We start from the raw sequence: 14,805 nt of genomic DNA, 5'->3' as shown, positions 1-14,805 counted from the left end.
ACACAGGATTTTAGGTAATGTAGGGTTCAGTATTACATGATGGAGTACTAAGCACCTGTATTTTTATTATTTTATTTTTCATTTTATTTTATTTTTGAGACAAGGTCTCCCTCTGTCTCCCAGGATGGAATGCAGTGATATGATCATGACTCACTGCAGCCTCAACCTTCCAGACTCAAGTGATCCTTCCACTTCAGCCTCTTGCGTAGTTGGGATCACAGGTATGTATCACCACACTCAGCTAACTTTTAAAATTTTTTGTAGAGACAGGGTCTCACTATGTTTCCCAGGCTGGTCTCAAACTTCTGGACTCGAGTGATCCTCCCGCCTTTGCCTCCTAAAGTTCTGGGATTACAGGCATGAGCTACTGCACCCTGCAGGAAACTGAATATTTACAAAGACTCATTTTGGAGAAATGAATTTGTGTAAATAGAATGATAACTATTTTAAAAATTCATTGAGAAATACACAATAATATTCTGAAATGTTTCCTTCTAAGTGGTAGAATCACCATTAAAAAAAAAAAAAACTCTCTTTTTTTTTTTTTGAGACAGAGTCTTGCCACAGGCTGGAGTGCAGTGGTGCTATCTCAACTCACTGCAACCTCCGCCTCCCAGGTTCAAGCAATTCTGATTCCTCAGCCTCCTAAGTAGCTAGGACTACAGGTGCTTGCCACCATGCCTGGCTAATTTTTTTTAATATTTTTAGTAGAGACAAGGTTTCGCCATGCTGGCCAGGCTTGTCTCGTACTCCTGGGCTCAAGTGATCCTCCCACCTTGGCCTCCCAAAGTGCTGGGATTATAGGCATGAACCACCATGCCTGGTCAAAAAACTCTCTTACGAAACATGTTTTCAACTTTTCTACAACATATATAATATATAAGTCATTATAAAAACCTTTTAAGGTAAGGCACATTTTAAAAATTGGACTATCATGTTGAAGGGTCTCTAAAACTTATAACACATTAATCAAATGGGCACTGTAATTTTCATTAAAACTTTTTAAATTAATGAGTGCACTTGTTCTAGAATAAAGATATTTTAGAGCAAAATATATAGTAACTGCTAGATTTTTAGCTAGTTTATTAATGGAACAAAAAGTAAAAAAACAAAAATAAAAAAAGAAGAAAACACTAATATACAGCCCTTTGTCTAATTCCATAAGAGAAGGTAGACTTGGAAATGATTGTTCTTAGATTTAAGAAATTCCTGTCCACTACAGAAAGACCTTCTAGGCCAGGGGTCTGCAATCTTGGCTTTATTGACATTTGGGCTATGTAATTCTCTATTGTGGGGGTGGTCCTGTGTATTGTAGGATGTTTAACAGCATCCCTGGTCTCTACGCACTAGACACCAGTAGCACACCCTAGCCCCCTGCTCATGGCCACTTGTAACAACCCAAAAATGACTCCAGACATTGCCAAATGTCTCCTGGGAGGCAAAATTTCCCCTGTTTGGGAACTACTAGGCATAAAATAGGCTTCAACATAGGTTAGCAATTCCCACTGGTTTTCTTTCTTTTCTTTTCTTTTTTTTTTTTTTGAGACAGGGTCTTGCTCTGGAGTGCAGTAGCATGATCTCAGCTTACTGCAACCTCTGCCTCCAAGGCTCAAGCAACCCTGTCACCTCAGCCTCCTGAGTAGCTGGGACTACAGGTGCACACCACCACAGCTGGCTAATTTTTTATATTTTTGGTAGTAAAAAATGGGGTTTCAAATAGAAAAATAGAAACATGGGGTTTTGCCATGTTGGCCAGGATGGTCTTGAACTCCTGAGCTCAAGCGATCCGCCCACCTCAGCCTCCCAAAGCGTTGGGATTATAGGCATGAGCCATCGCACCTGGCTCTTCCCACTGGTTTTCATAAATATGACAAGAAACAATATCAGAGGGGTTAAAGGGGAATCAGTTTCTCCCTAAAACAGAAAGGCAAACTCTATTTTGTAAAAACAAAAACAAAAAAAAACAAAAAAAAACAAAAAAAAATCATTGCTGCTAGAAGTGAGTAACCAGGACTTAGTCAGGGTTTGTCAGAGTGCTTTTAATCCAAATATTCCCTTAAAGGGATTTTCCCTTATGAGATGCCCCCAGAATCTCAGAATTCAAAAGCAGAGTCATTCTGCTGAAGCACTCCTTCACATGGGCTCCCTTCCCACAGAAGGGCTTTGCAGATTCAGCAGATCAGGGGTTTTCACACTTGGGATACTGTAACTCATCAGGAGAAATATCGTTTACTTCTCTCCTCAATCTCAAGCACCTACTGCACTTAAGAGCAGGCTCAGTGGACACTGCTTCTGTCTCATGTCCACAGATGGTTCCTCTTCCCTCCCATTTATAACCACCCAGAATAACCACCAGCCCTGGGCTGCAATTCCTGCAAGCCAGGGAGGGAGCTTTGAAGCAGACCTAACTGTCAGCTCCGGGCCAACACCGTCTGACTAAGCTATGGGCTGCCCTGGCATCAGAGTGGAGAGGCAGTGCAACGTGGTGCAAGGAGCGCTGGACCCCGGGGCAGAAAACCTGGACTCTAGCCCCAGCTTTGCCACCAACTGTAAACAGGGGCAGGCCACTTGACTTCTGCCTTGGCTTCTCTAGCTGTACAGGAAGGAGTTGGGCTGGCTGAGCTCAAAGGGCCTTTCTTGTTCTTACACTGGAGGCTTCTCATAATCTCTAAGTGAAGGAAATGACAAGTGTGATTGGAAATGATCGTTCTAGTATCTTCTAGGTTTACACCTTAGAGAGCGCGTATCTGGCCTTTCCTCTCATCCCCCACTGTTGCTATCATCGTTCCGGCTGGTATGAGAGCCTCCATCACTCCTTCCTCAACCTCCTCTCCTCGTAGAGAACTGAGCCCCCTCAGTCTCTGAGAGAGGTCACCCTACATACCAGCAGACCTCACTTCCTGTCCACAGGTGCTCGGGCCAGAGGTGAGCTAATCATATTCTCTCTCCCGACAACTTGCAATTTAAAAATTAGATTTCAAGATCTTTAAGAGCAATGTACATGTATTATAAAAACTTGAACTAATTAGTAAAGAAAATGAAAATCACCCAACATTTCACCATTGAGTGTTAACCACTTTTAATATTTTGATGTACAGGCTGGGCGCAGTGGCTCACACCTGTAATCCCAGCACTTTGGGAGGCTAAGGCAGGCAGATCACTTGAGGCCAGGAGTTGGAAACCAGCCTCACCAATGTGGCGAAACCCTAAAATACAAAAATTAGCTGGGCATGGTGGTGCACGCCTGTAGTCCCAGCTACTCAAGAGGCTGAGGCAGGAGAATTGCTTGAACCTGGGAAGCAGAGGCTGCAGTGAGACAAGATCGCACCATTGCACTCCAGCCAGGGCAACAGAGTGAGATCTAATCTCTAAATAAATGAATAAGTAAATAAATAAAATATTTTGGTGTGCATATTTCAAACAGAAGATCTATTTGATCTTCTCCCTTTCTACACAGATACACAAATTTATTTTTTTTAACAAAATGTAGATTTTATTTTATATGCTTTTTTGTATACATTTTTTGGTATTGTTTTTACGTAACAAGGTGTTTTTATGTAAAAAGGTAAACATTTTCCCATGTCACTAAATATTTGATAGCACCATTTTTTAATGGTTACATAGCGTTCCATTGTGTGGCTCTGCCTGCATTTATTTAACCCCAATACTGGAGATGTGTGCTATTTCCAAATTTTTTATTATGTAAATGGTTCAGCAATGCATATATGAGTGAATGTTTTAATTTATTAATTCAACAAATACGTAAGGAGTGTCTGTGTACCTCACTTTATTCTGAGAGCTGGAAATAAGCCAGTGAATAAAAACTGCTGCAGTCCCTGCCATTCAGGGCCTTACACTGTACTGTGGAGGCAGACAAGTAACAGGTAAATAATGTCTGGAGGTGATAAATGCTTTGAAGACAATTAAAAAACAGTGTAAAGAGAATAAAAAGTGATAGGGCAGGAAGAGCTTCTATCTTATACAGGGTAGTCAGGGGAGACCTCTCTGATAAGTTACTGCCATGGATTGAATCATGTTTCTCCAAAATTCATATGTGGAAGCCCTAGCCCCAGTGTGATGGTATTTGGAGGTGTGGCTTTTGGCAGGTCATTAGGTATAAGTGAGGTCATGAAGATGAGACCATCATGATGGGATTAGTGCCCTTATAAAATAGGACACCAGGAAGCTTGTGTGGCACCAAGTGTGCACACAGTGAGAAGGTAGCCCTCTGCAAGCCAGGAGGAGAGCCCTCCCCAGAAACTAAATTGACATGCACCTTGATCTTGGACTTCTCAGCCTCCAGAACCAGGAGAAAATACATTTCTGTTGTTTGTGCCACCCAGTCTACAGTATTTTGTTATGGCAGCCTGAGCTAAGACAGGTACCATTTGATCAAAGATCAAGAGAAAGTAGGGAGACAGTCATGTGGATATTTGGAGAAACTATACCAAAAAGTATATAAAATAAAATCTAAATTTTGTAAAAAATAGTTTGTATATTTAGGTAGAATAGAAGTTGATCAAATAGAGAGAAAAGACCAGACATATGTACACCAATGTATTAAAAGTGGTTATCGTCACTCAGAATCAGATATCAGAAGGAACAGCAAATGCAGAGCCCAGGAGCAAAAATGTGCTTGGAATGTGCTGGAAATGGCAGGTGTTGTTAGAGCATAATGACATAGGAGGAGAGTGGTAAAAGGGGAGGGAGGCAGTTCACGTAGGTCTTATGAGCTATGATAGGAATTTCCAATTGACTTGGGGCGAGATGGGGATTCCCTGGAGGATTCTGAGCAGAGGGTAGTGACTGGACTTGGGCTGTAGACAAATCACTTGGGCTGCAGTGTGAAGCAGTGGAGCCTGTTAGCAGGTTCCAGCAACAATTTGGGTGAGGAATGACAGTGGCTTAGGGCAGAATGGGAGTGGCAGAGGAGGTGAGAGAGATCAGATTCTCGATGCATTTCAAGGACAAACACCCGAGTTCACTGGTAAGTTGGATGCAGGAGTAGAAGACAGAAGTCAAAGACAACTCTGAAGTGTGTGGTGTAACAAAAAACTGAGAAGGAGTCAGTGTGCAATGGAAGGAGAAACGAGAGAGCTGTCATAAAATCTAAATGAAGAAGTGTTTCAGAAAGAGGGAGTGACGGGCTGAGGCTAGAGCCTCTGACACTGTAGTTGGCAACATGGAGATCCACTGGTGGCCTTGGTAAGAGTGCTTACCATGGTGCAGAGGGGAGAAAGCCTGGGAGGACTTGGCTCCAGAGAGAACAGAGGGCGGGGAAGTGGAGACAGTGTTGGCTAAGAGAAGAGCAGAAAAATGGTTCAGGGACCAGAGTAGGTCCAGGGAGATACTCTATAGACATTACAGCACATTCATGGGTTCAAAGAAATAAAGGATTGTCCTGGAAGGACAGAAGCTGTGGTAAAAGAGTGGGGTGCTGGAAGACAGCTTTTGAAGAGGTATGGTCAGCAGTAAAAACCAGGTTTCGCCAAGGAAAGCTCATCAGGGCAGAGGTTCTTACTCCCCAGCTGCCTTCCACAAAGATGGAAATAAATACTCTCCTACTGGCAGTGTGCGTTGTCCTCTGGATTCTCTGTCTTGGGACATCTAATCCTTTAATTTTTATGACATGAACTATTCCATACTGTTGAAGTTACTGCAGTGCCTAATGGAGAGGTTCCATTGCTAATGGAAATAACGGTGAGTAGTTTTACTGTTAAGTGTAAAGTAACTCTATTTTAAAATAGTAGTTGAATCATAAAGCGATACCACCTCATACCTATTAGAATGGCCACTATACAATAAAAATAAGATAAGATAAAATAAAAACCAGAAAATAAAAATTGTTGGAGAGAATATAGAGAAATTGAAACCCTCGCACACTGTTGGTAGAAGTGTAAAATGGTCCAGTGGATATGAAAATGGTATAGCATTTCCTCAAAAAATTAAAAATAGAATTACCATATGATCCAGCAATTCTACTTTGGGTATTGAAAGCAGGGACTTGAACAGATATTTGTACTTCCATATTCAGAGCATTCACAAAAGTTAAGAGGTGGAAGCAGCCCAAGTGTCCATCAAGGGATTAATGGATAACAAAATGTGGTACACATCCATACAATGGAAAACTATTCAGCCTTAAAAAGGAAATAAATTTTGACATATGCTACAACATAGATGAATTTTGAGGACATAAGCTAAGTAAAATAAACCAGGCTTAAAAAGACGAATACTATATAATTCCACTTATATGAGGTCCCTAGAGCAGTCAAATTAGTAGAGACAGAGAGTAGAAGGTACTGCCAGGGGCCGGGGGAAGAGGAGGATGGGGAGTTGTTCAGGACTCGGCATATAAACACAATTATGTTTGAAATGTGAATTTTTCAAGCACATGTGAGGCACTTGTTTATCTAAATCTCTCCAAAGGGTAAGGGCCTCAGTGTATCTGTTGATAGGAAGATAATGTCATTCTTTCTACCATCATTATGTTAACAAATATTTGTGATCTTTGCATTTTTCCCAAAATTCCTACTGACAGTTTTTGTTCATTTTCTTTTTATTGTTGTAAAATACACATAACATACAATTTACCATTAGTGACATTTAGTACATTTACAGTGTTGTGTAACCATTACTTCTATATAGTTTCAAAATGTTTCTATCACCCCAAAAGGAAAATTTAACTTTTTTTTTGAGACAGGGTCTTGCTCTGGCACCCAGGCTGTAGTCCAGTGGCACCATTATGGCTCACTGCAACCTCCACCTCCCAGGCTCAAGCAATCCTACCATCTCAGCCTCCCAGGTAGCTGGGACTACAGGCATGCACCACCACACTCGGCTAATTTTTGTATTTTTTTCACAGTGATGGGGTTTCGCCATGTTGCCCAGGCTGGTCTCGAGCTCTTGAGCTCAAGCCATCCACCTGCTTTGGCCTCCCAAAGTGCTGGGATTACAAGCATGAGCCACTGTACTCAGCCTAAATTTTTTTTCAGAGAGAGGATCTCACTGTTGCGCAGGCTAGAGTGCAGGGACACAATTATAGCTCACTGCAGTCTCAAACTCCTGGGCTCAAATGATACTCCTGCCTGAGCCTCCCCAGCAGCTGAGACTATAGGAGCACACCACCATGCCTGGCTAATTTTTAAAATTTTTTTATAAAGACAGTCTTGGTATGTTGCCCTGGCTGCCAAAAGAAAGCCTTGCATCTATCAGTACTCACTCACCATTCCTTTCTTCCCCTTGTCTCTGGAAACCACTAATCTATTTTCTGTCTCTGTGGATTTGCCTCTTCTGGACATTCCTTCTAAATGAAATTATACAATATGTGGTCTTTCGTTTCTGGATTCTTTCACTTACATAATATTTTCAAGGTTTGATATAGTTTGAATATGTGTCCCCACCAAATCTCATGTTGAACTGTAATCCCCAGTTTAGAGGTGGGGCCTGGTGTGAGGTGTCTGAGTCATGGGGGCAGATCCCTTATGGCTTGGTGCTGTCCTTGAGATAATGAATTCTTGCAAGGTCTGGTTAAGTGTGTGGCATCTCCTCCAAACACTCTCCCTCTTGCTCCACTCTGTCGTGTGACACAACTGCTCCTCATTCGCCTTCCACCATGACTGGAAGCTCCCGGAGGTTTCCCAAGAAGCAAATGCTGGCATTGTGCTTCCTGTGCAGCCTGCAGAACTGTGAGCCAATTAAACCTCTTTTCTTATAAATTACCCAGTTTTAAGTATTTCTTTATAACAATGTGAGAACAAACTAACACAAGGTTCATCCATGCTGTAGCAATGTATCAGTGCTTCCATCCTATTTCTTGTTGAATCATATTGTATGGCCACACCACATTTTGCTCCTGTGTTCATCAGTTATTTCCACCTTTTAGCTATTGTGCATAGTGCTGCTATGAATATTTGTGTACAAGTTCTTGTTTGAACACTAGTTTTAAATTCTTTTTAGCCTATACCCAGGAGTGGAACTGATGCTCATAATGGTAATTATATATTTCACTTATTGAGGAACCTAATGTATTTTAAAAACATTAGGAAAAAAAAAAAACTAGGCTGGGCACGGTGGCTTACACCTGTAATCCCAACACTTTGGGAGGCCAAGGCAGGCGGATCACTTGAGGTCAGGAGTTCAAGACCAGCCTGGCCAACAGGATGAAACCCCGTCTGTACTAAAAATACAAAAATTAGCCGGGTGTGGTGGTACATGTGCTACTTGGGAGACTGAGGCAGGAGAATCACTTGAGCCCAGGAGGCAGAGGTTGCAGTGAGCTAAGATTGCGTCACTGCACTCCAGCCTGGGTGACAGAGTGAGACTGTCTCAAAAAAATGAAACAAAAGAAAACACACACACACACAAAACACAAAACTAAACAAAGCCATTCAATCAATGGAAGAAAACAGCAAACACCTGCAGAGTGGAGACACTGATGATGGCTAGTGGAAGAGCCAAGCGTGTGTGCTCGTGTGTGTGTCTGTGTGTGTGTGCTTGCATGTGTGTGTCAGAGAGACAGCAAACAAGCCGGTGGGGACAGAGAGTACACAGGCGACCACAGTGCGCGAGAACACACTCATCTGATGGAAACAACACTGTGTCCCAGACCACAAAGAACTCATCTTGGGGAGCCAGGTCAACAGTGAGCAAGAAGAAAACTGGTAAGGAGAAATGTAATCAGACAGGCATACGCCAGATCTGATTCACACTAATATAACTATCAAGGTTCTGCATTAGGGCTCACAGGGATGACAAGAACATGCATATTTAATTTCGCTGGGAGGCTGGTGGAGTACTTCGTGTCCACTGATGCCACATCAATCTAAAACAGTATCTTAATTTTGAAATTGCACTTGCCCTTTCAAGTCTGTGCAATGTCAGTTCATTTAATAGGCTTTTTAAAAAACTGCTCATTTGTAAACATCAGGAGATTATTTCTGGTGTGCAGACTGCCAACTGCGCCCTCCTAGCAAGCTGTGTGCAGTGAGGGGGTGTAGCTTTTCTTTTCTTCTTGAGGGTGCCAGTGAGCACCATGGGCATAAAATGCAGCTAGCTGTAGATTAGAACTGACTGAATCTGAAGGTTGAGGGCCCCCACAGCACATTACGGAGAAAGACTGAAGAGCAGAAAGAGGTTTTTAGGAATCTGTTTTCTGGAATGGTTTAGGGCAGATCAGCAAAACATGACCAGCAGACCAAATCCAGCCCACACCTGTTTTTGTAAATAAAGTTTTATTGGAACACAGCCATGACCATTCATTTATGTATTGTTTGTGGCTGCTGATTGATTTAATAATCAGCAGAATTGAGTAGTTACAATCGAGACCTGCATTACTTCAAATATGTATTCTCTGGTCCTTTACAGAAAATGTTTGCTGACCTCTGGTTTAGGGTATAGGTTACAATTAAAAAGCCTTCAGGGCCAGGTGGGTGTAAGGGAAAGCTGTGGGGCTTATGGCATGAACGTGGCCAGTCAGCAAAGCCTGCCTCACGGGAAGGAAAGGAGCCCAAATGAGCTAGTAGCTGGGATTCTGTACATGTGCATTTTCCAAGGGCACAGTTATTTCAATACTGCCAATAAGTATAATGAATTAAATTAAGAAAAACAGTATACATTCTTGATTTACAACTTGGTGACAGTATAATAAAAGGAATTCCTTACTTCCCCCCTCAGCTGTCTGTCTAGGTCACCAAGGCCAAATCCTGTTTATTAAATGCTTGCGTGGACCTGGATGTCTGGGAGGGACTGAGTTGACCCTGTTCATTGGCAGCTTATAGCCTCCTGTCACACAGACTAGACTTACTTCACGCACCCCGGCTGACATCATGGCCATGTCCTTCATTGTTCTATATTTCCATCTCCAAACTAATGGCCAGCAAATCAAGTCCTTGCCCTTGCTCCACCCCATCAGTCCCAGACCTGTATACCCTGCGCTGCACCTGCCACGTGGCATTTCCCCCTTGTAGCCCTCCAGCCACCTCCCCTCACCATGAATGACAGGAATCCCATCACCTCCCCCTGAAACCTCCAGTTCCTTCTTGGTGTCACATCCTCCATCCAGCCCAAGGTAAGCACTCCTGGGACCCTGGCTCCTCCACCTTCCTTGATCCTATCTGGGCCTGGTTCTCCAAACCCTGATCACTCTGAAGACCTCCTCCATCCATCCTCCCCTCGCACAGACTCTTTTTTTTTTTAGATGGAATTTTGCTCTTGTTGCCCAAGCTGGAGTGTAATGGCACGATCTTGACTCACTACAACCTCTGCCTCTCAGGTTCAAGCGATTCTCCTGCCTCAGCCTCCCGAGTAGCTGGGATTACAGGTGTGTGCCACCACACCTGGCTAACTTTGTATTTTTGTAGAGACGGGGTTTCACCATGTTGACCAGGCTGGTCTCGAACTCCTGACCTCAGGTGATCCTCCCGCCTCGGCCTTCCAGCACAGGCTCTTCTAATGGCTGGCTAACAGGTTCCCTGACCCTGGTCTCTACCTCCTCTGATCAAGCCACTGGTTAACTGTCTCAACCTGCATCTCATCATGTCTGTTTTCAGAGTTTGCCACAGCCAAATGGAACTGGCCCTGGTTCAGACAGATGTGGGTTCAAAATTCCTGGCTCTGGCTTTAATCTGCTGTGAGGCTTTAGACAAGTCACTTGGCCTTTTCCCTGTCTGGAAACTCTGCATTAAGGACAAATGATAAGGTATGCAAAGCACCTAGAACAGTGCCAGGCACGAACATCCACAGCATCCGCCGCGGGGTCCGTGACGCCCCTGGAATTGTCGTTTAGTGTTTTCACTGACAGTTCTTCCCTGCTTACAGTTTCACGCTCCAGTGCGTTAGGCGGGACACAGACTATTAGAAGGCACACTTATCTCCTTGTCCCCGCAGGTTCATGTGCAGGCAGCCCCGTGCAGCCTGGCTCCTTCTGGCCCACTCTAAGATCTGGCTGCCTGTTGATGAAGGGGGTCCCTTGGCTCTGCTCTCCCTGCCATGTGGGAAGTCCCATGAGACACACTCTGTGACCACAGGGGGCCAGGCTCAGTGTCCTCATGTGTGAGTCCTGCTGCCTGAGGGAGTAAAGGAGCCTAATTCCGGGTGCAGTACTAGGAGGTCTGCTGCTGGGGAACCTAAGGTGTGTCCTCCAGTAAGAACACGAACACCTAGGTTTTTATCAAGCTGATTCCTGTGCATATTTCACAAGATGGGAAAAGCGGTGTTGTATATGGACACATACACAACACTCCCGACCTTGCGCCTCCGGCAGCCTGTATGGTCTTACTCAGCCAGGCACCTTGGGCCCTGACATACCACATGGGACATACGCTTTGTACATGCACCAAGCACAATCACGCTTTCTCCTGGGTCTGTCCTGTCCTCAGCCTGGATGCCTTACCACCCACGTGGAACTGTGACCCTCTCTCTCTGACTTTCAAGTCCCCAGCATCCACCTGCACCCCCATGCCCACTGAAGTGCGCTTGGCACTCTAAACAATCACTGATTAAGACACTCTTATGGGGTCTAATTCTCATCTATCTCAGGAGTGTGTGTGGTGGGTGCGTGGGGAGACCTTATTTCTTACACTCTGCAGCCTCTGGTGCCTGTAGGGTGCCTGCTGTATGCCAGGAGGTCCACGTGAGCATGCTGAACTGAGCAGGGATGGGAGATGGACACAGCACTTGTCTTCCCCCATTGCTGGCTCTTCATGTTCTATTTAACCTTCAGTGGGTGGGATTTACCTCCATCTTCCTTCACACTGCTCCCTTTCTCTCTCTCTCAACTCAGAGCAGTTGGTATTTACATATTATTACAAAGGGCACACAAGATTATATCTCTAAATGCACAGCCACACAGGCCAGCAGAGAGATGTCCCAGTGGACCCAGAGATGAACATCCACCTGAGCACAAGGCAGGCCCATGTTCCCCCAACCTGAGCACAGGGCAGGCCCACTTTCCCCTGACTGGAGCACAGGGCAGGCCCCTGTTCCCCCCACCTGAGCACAGGGCAGGCCCGTGTTCCCCACACCTGAGCACAGGGCCGGCCCCTGTTCCCCACACCTGAGCACAGGGCAGGCCCGTTCCCCTCACCTGAGCACAGGGCAGGCCCGTGTTCCCCACACCTGAGCACAGGGCAGGCCCGTGTTCCCCACACCTGAGCACAGGGCAGGCCCGTGTTCCCCACACCTGAGCACAGGGCAGGCCTACTTTCTCCCAACCGGAGCACAGGGCAGGCCCGTGTTCCTCACTCCTGAGCACAGGGCAGGCCCACTTCCCCCCAACCGGAGCACAGGGCAGGCCCACTTTCCCCCAACCAGAGCACAGGGCCCCCCGTGTTCCCCCCACCTGAGCACAGGGCCGGCCCGTGTTTCCCCCACCTGAGCACAGGGCCGGCCCGTGTTTCCCCCACCTGAGCACAGGGCAGGCCCGTGTTCCCCACACCTGAGCACAGGGCCGGCCCGTTCCCCTCACCTGAGCACAGGGCAGGCCCGTGTTCCCCACACCTGAGCACAGGGCAGGCCCGTGTTCCTCACTCCTGAGCACAGGGCAGGCCCACTTCCCCCCAACCGGAGCACAGGGCAGGCCCACTTTCCCCCAACCAGAGCACAGGGCCCCCCGTGTTCCCCCCACCTGAGCACAGGGCCGGCCCGTGTTTCCCCCACCTGAGCACAGGGCGGCCCGTGTTTCCCCCACCTGAGCACAGGGCAGGCCGTGTTCCCCACACCTGAGCACAGGGCCGGCCCGTTCCCCTCACCTGAGCACAGGGCAGGCCCGTGTTCCCCACACCTGAGCACAGGGCAGGCCCGTGTTCCTCACTCCTGAGCACAGGGCAGGCCCACTTTCCCCCAACCGGAGCACAGGGCAGGCCCGTGTTCCCCACACCTGAGCGCAGGGCCGGCCTATGTTCCCCCGACCTGAGCACAGGGCAGGTCCACTTTCCCCCGACTGGAGCACAGGGCAGGCCCGTTCCCCACACCTGAGCACAGGGCAGGCCCGTGTTCCCCCCACCTGAGCACAGGGCCGGCCCCTGTTCCCCCCACCTGAGCACAGGGCCGGCCCGTGTTCCCCACACCTGAGCACAGGGCAGGCCCCTGTTCCCCCCACCTGAGCACAGGGCAGGCCCGTGTTCCCCACACCTGAGCACAGGGCCGGTCCCTGTTCCCCACACCTGAGCACAGGGCAGGCCCGTTCCCCTCACCTGAGCACAGGGCAGGCCCGTGTTCCCCACACCTGAGCACAGGGCAGGCCTGTGTTCCCCACACCTGAGCACAGGGCAGGCCAATGTTCCCCCCATTCCCCCTCCACCTGAGCACAGGGCAGGCCCGTGTTCCCCACACCTGAGCACAGGGCAGCCTACTTTCCCCCAACCGGAGCACAGGGCAGGCCGTGTTCCTCACTCCTGAGCACAGGGCAGGCCCACTTCCCCCCAACCGGAGTACAGGGCAGGCCCACTTCCCCCAACCAGAGCACAGGGCCCCCCCGTGTTCCCCCCACCTGAGCACAGGGCAGGCCCGTGTTCCCCACACCTGAGCACAGGGCAGGCCTACTTTCCCCCAACCGGAGCACAGGGCAGGCCCGTGTTCCTCACTCCTGAGCACAGGGCAGGCCCACTTCCCCCCAACCGGAGTACAGGGCAGGCCCACTTTCCCCCAACCAGAGCACAGGGCCCCCCCGTGTTCCCCCCACCTGAGCACAGGGCAGGCCCGTGTTTCCCCCACCTGAGCACAGGGCAGGCCCGTGTTCCCCACACCTGAGCACAGGGCCGGCCCGTTCCCCTCACCTGAGCACAGGGCAGGCCTGTGTTCCCCACACCTGAGCACAGGGCAGGCCCGTGTTCCCCACACCTGAGCACAGGGCAGGCCTACTTTCCCCCAACCGGAGCACAGGGCAGGCCCGTGTTCCTCACTCCTGAGCACAGGGCAGGCCCACTTTCCCCCAACCGGAGCACAGGGCAGGCCCGTGTTCCCCACACCTGAGCGCAGGGCCGGCCTATGTTCCCCCGACCTGAGCACAGGGCAGGTCCACTTTCCCCCGACTGGAGCACAGGGGAGGCCCGTTCCCCACACCTGAGCACAGGGCAGGCCCGTGTTCCCCCGACCCGAGCACAGGGCAGGCCCGTGTTCCCCCGACCGGAGCACAGGGCAGGACTGTGTTCCCCCCACCTGAGCACAGGGCAGGACTGTGTTCCCCCCACCTGAGCACAGGGCAGGACTGTGTTCCCCACACCTGAGCACAGGGCAGGCCAATGTTCCCCCCATTCCCCCTCCACCTGAGCACAGGGCAGGCCCGTGTTCCCCCTACCTGAGCACAGGACAGGCCCGTGTTCCCCACACCTGAGCACAGGGCAGGCCCATGTTCCCCCGACCTGAACACAGGGCAGGCCTGCGCCCCCTCCACCTGAGCACAGGGCTCTGGGTTCCCTCCACCTGAGCACAGGGCTCTGGGTTCCCTCCATCTGAGCACAAGGCCCTGGGTTCCATCCACCTGAGCACACGGAAGGCCTGCATTCCCTCTGCTCTGCAGGAAGCTGAGTTCTGCAGAAGGGACTTCACTAAGGTCCCTCTTAAAGGAGATGGGCAAAGAGCCTGGCTCATGATTCCTGGTCTCAGGCTAACCCTGGACACTGATTTTCCATCTGGAGCCACAGAGGTCTGGAATAGGGGCTTATTTAGGATGTGGGGTGGGAATGCATTTGACACTCACTCCATAATGTTGACTCTGGCTCCTTCCCAATCTCATTGGCCCAGGACCAGACAAGAATTGGCTCCTCCACCTCATCACCTCATTTTCTCTCTCTCTCTCTTTTTTTTTTT

General features: G+C 48.5%; 1 protein-coding gene across 1 annotated transcript in view; it reads right to left on the bottom strand.

Moving 5' to 3' along the window:
- The window catches only part of WIPF3 (WAS/WASL interacting protein family member 3), a 60,395-nt gene that overhangs the window by 12,422 nt on the left and 33,168 nt on the right, over positions 1-14,805 (bottom strand).

This window comes from Trachypithecus francoisi, unplaced genomic scaffold (assembly GCF_009764315.1).
Source record: "Trachypithecus francoisi isolate TF-2019V2 unplaced genomic scaffold, Tfra_2.0 Lachesis_group4, whole genome shotgun sequence".
NCBI classification, from domain to species: Eukaryota; Metazoa; Chordata; class Mammalia; order Primates; family Cercopithecidae; genus Trachypithecus; species Trachypithecus francoisi.
This window is presented reverse-complemented; position numbering and strand designations above follow the sequence as displayed.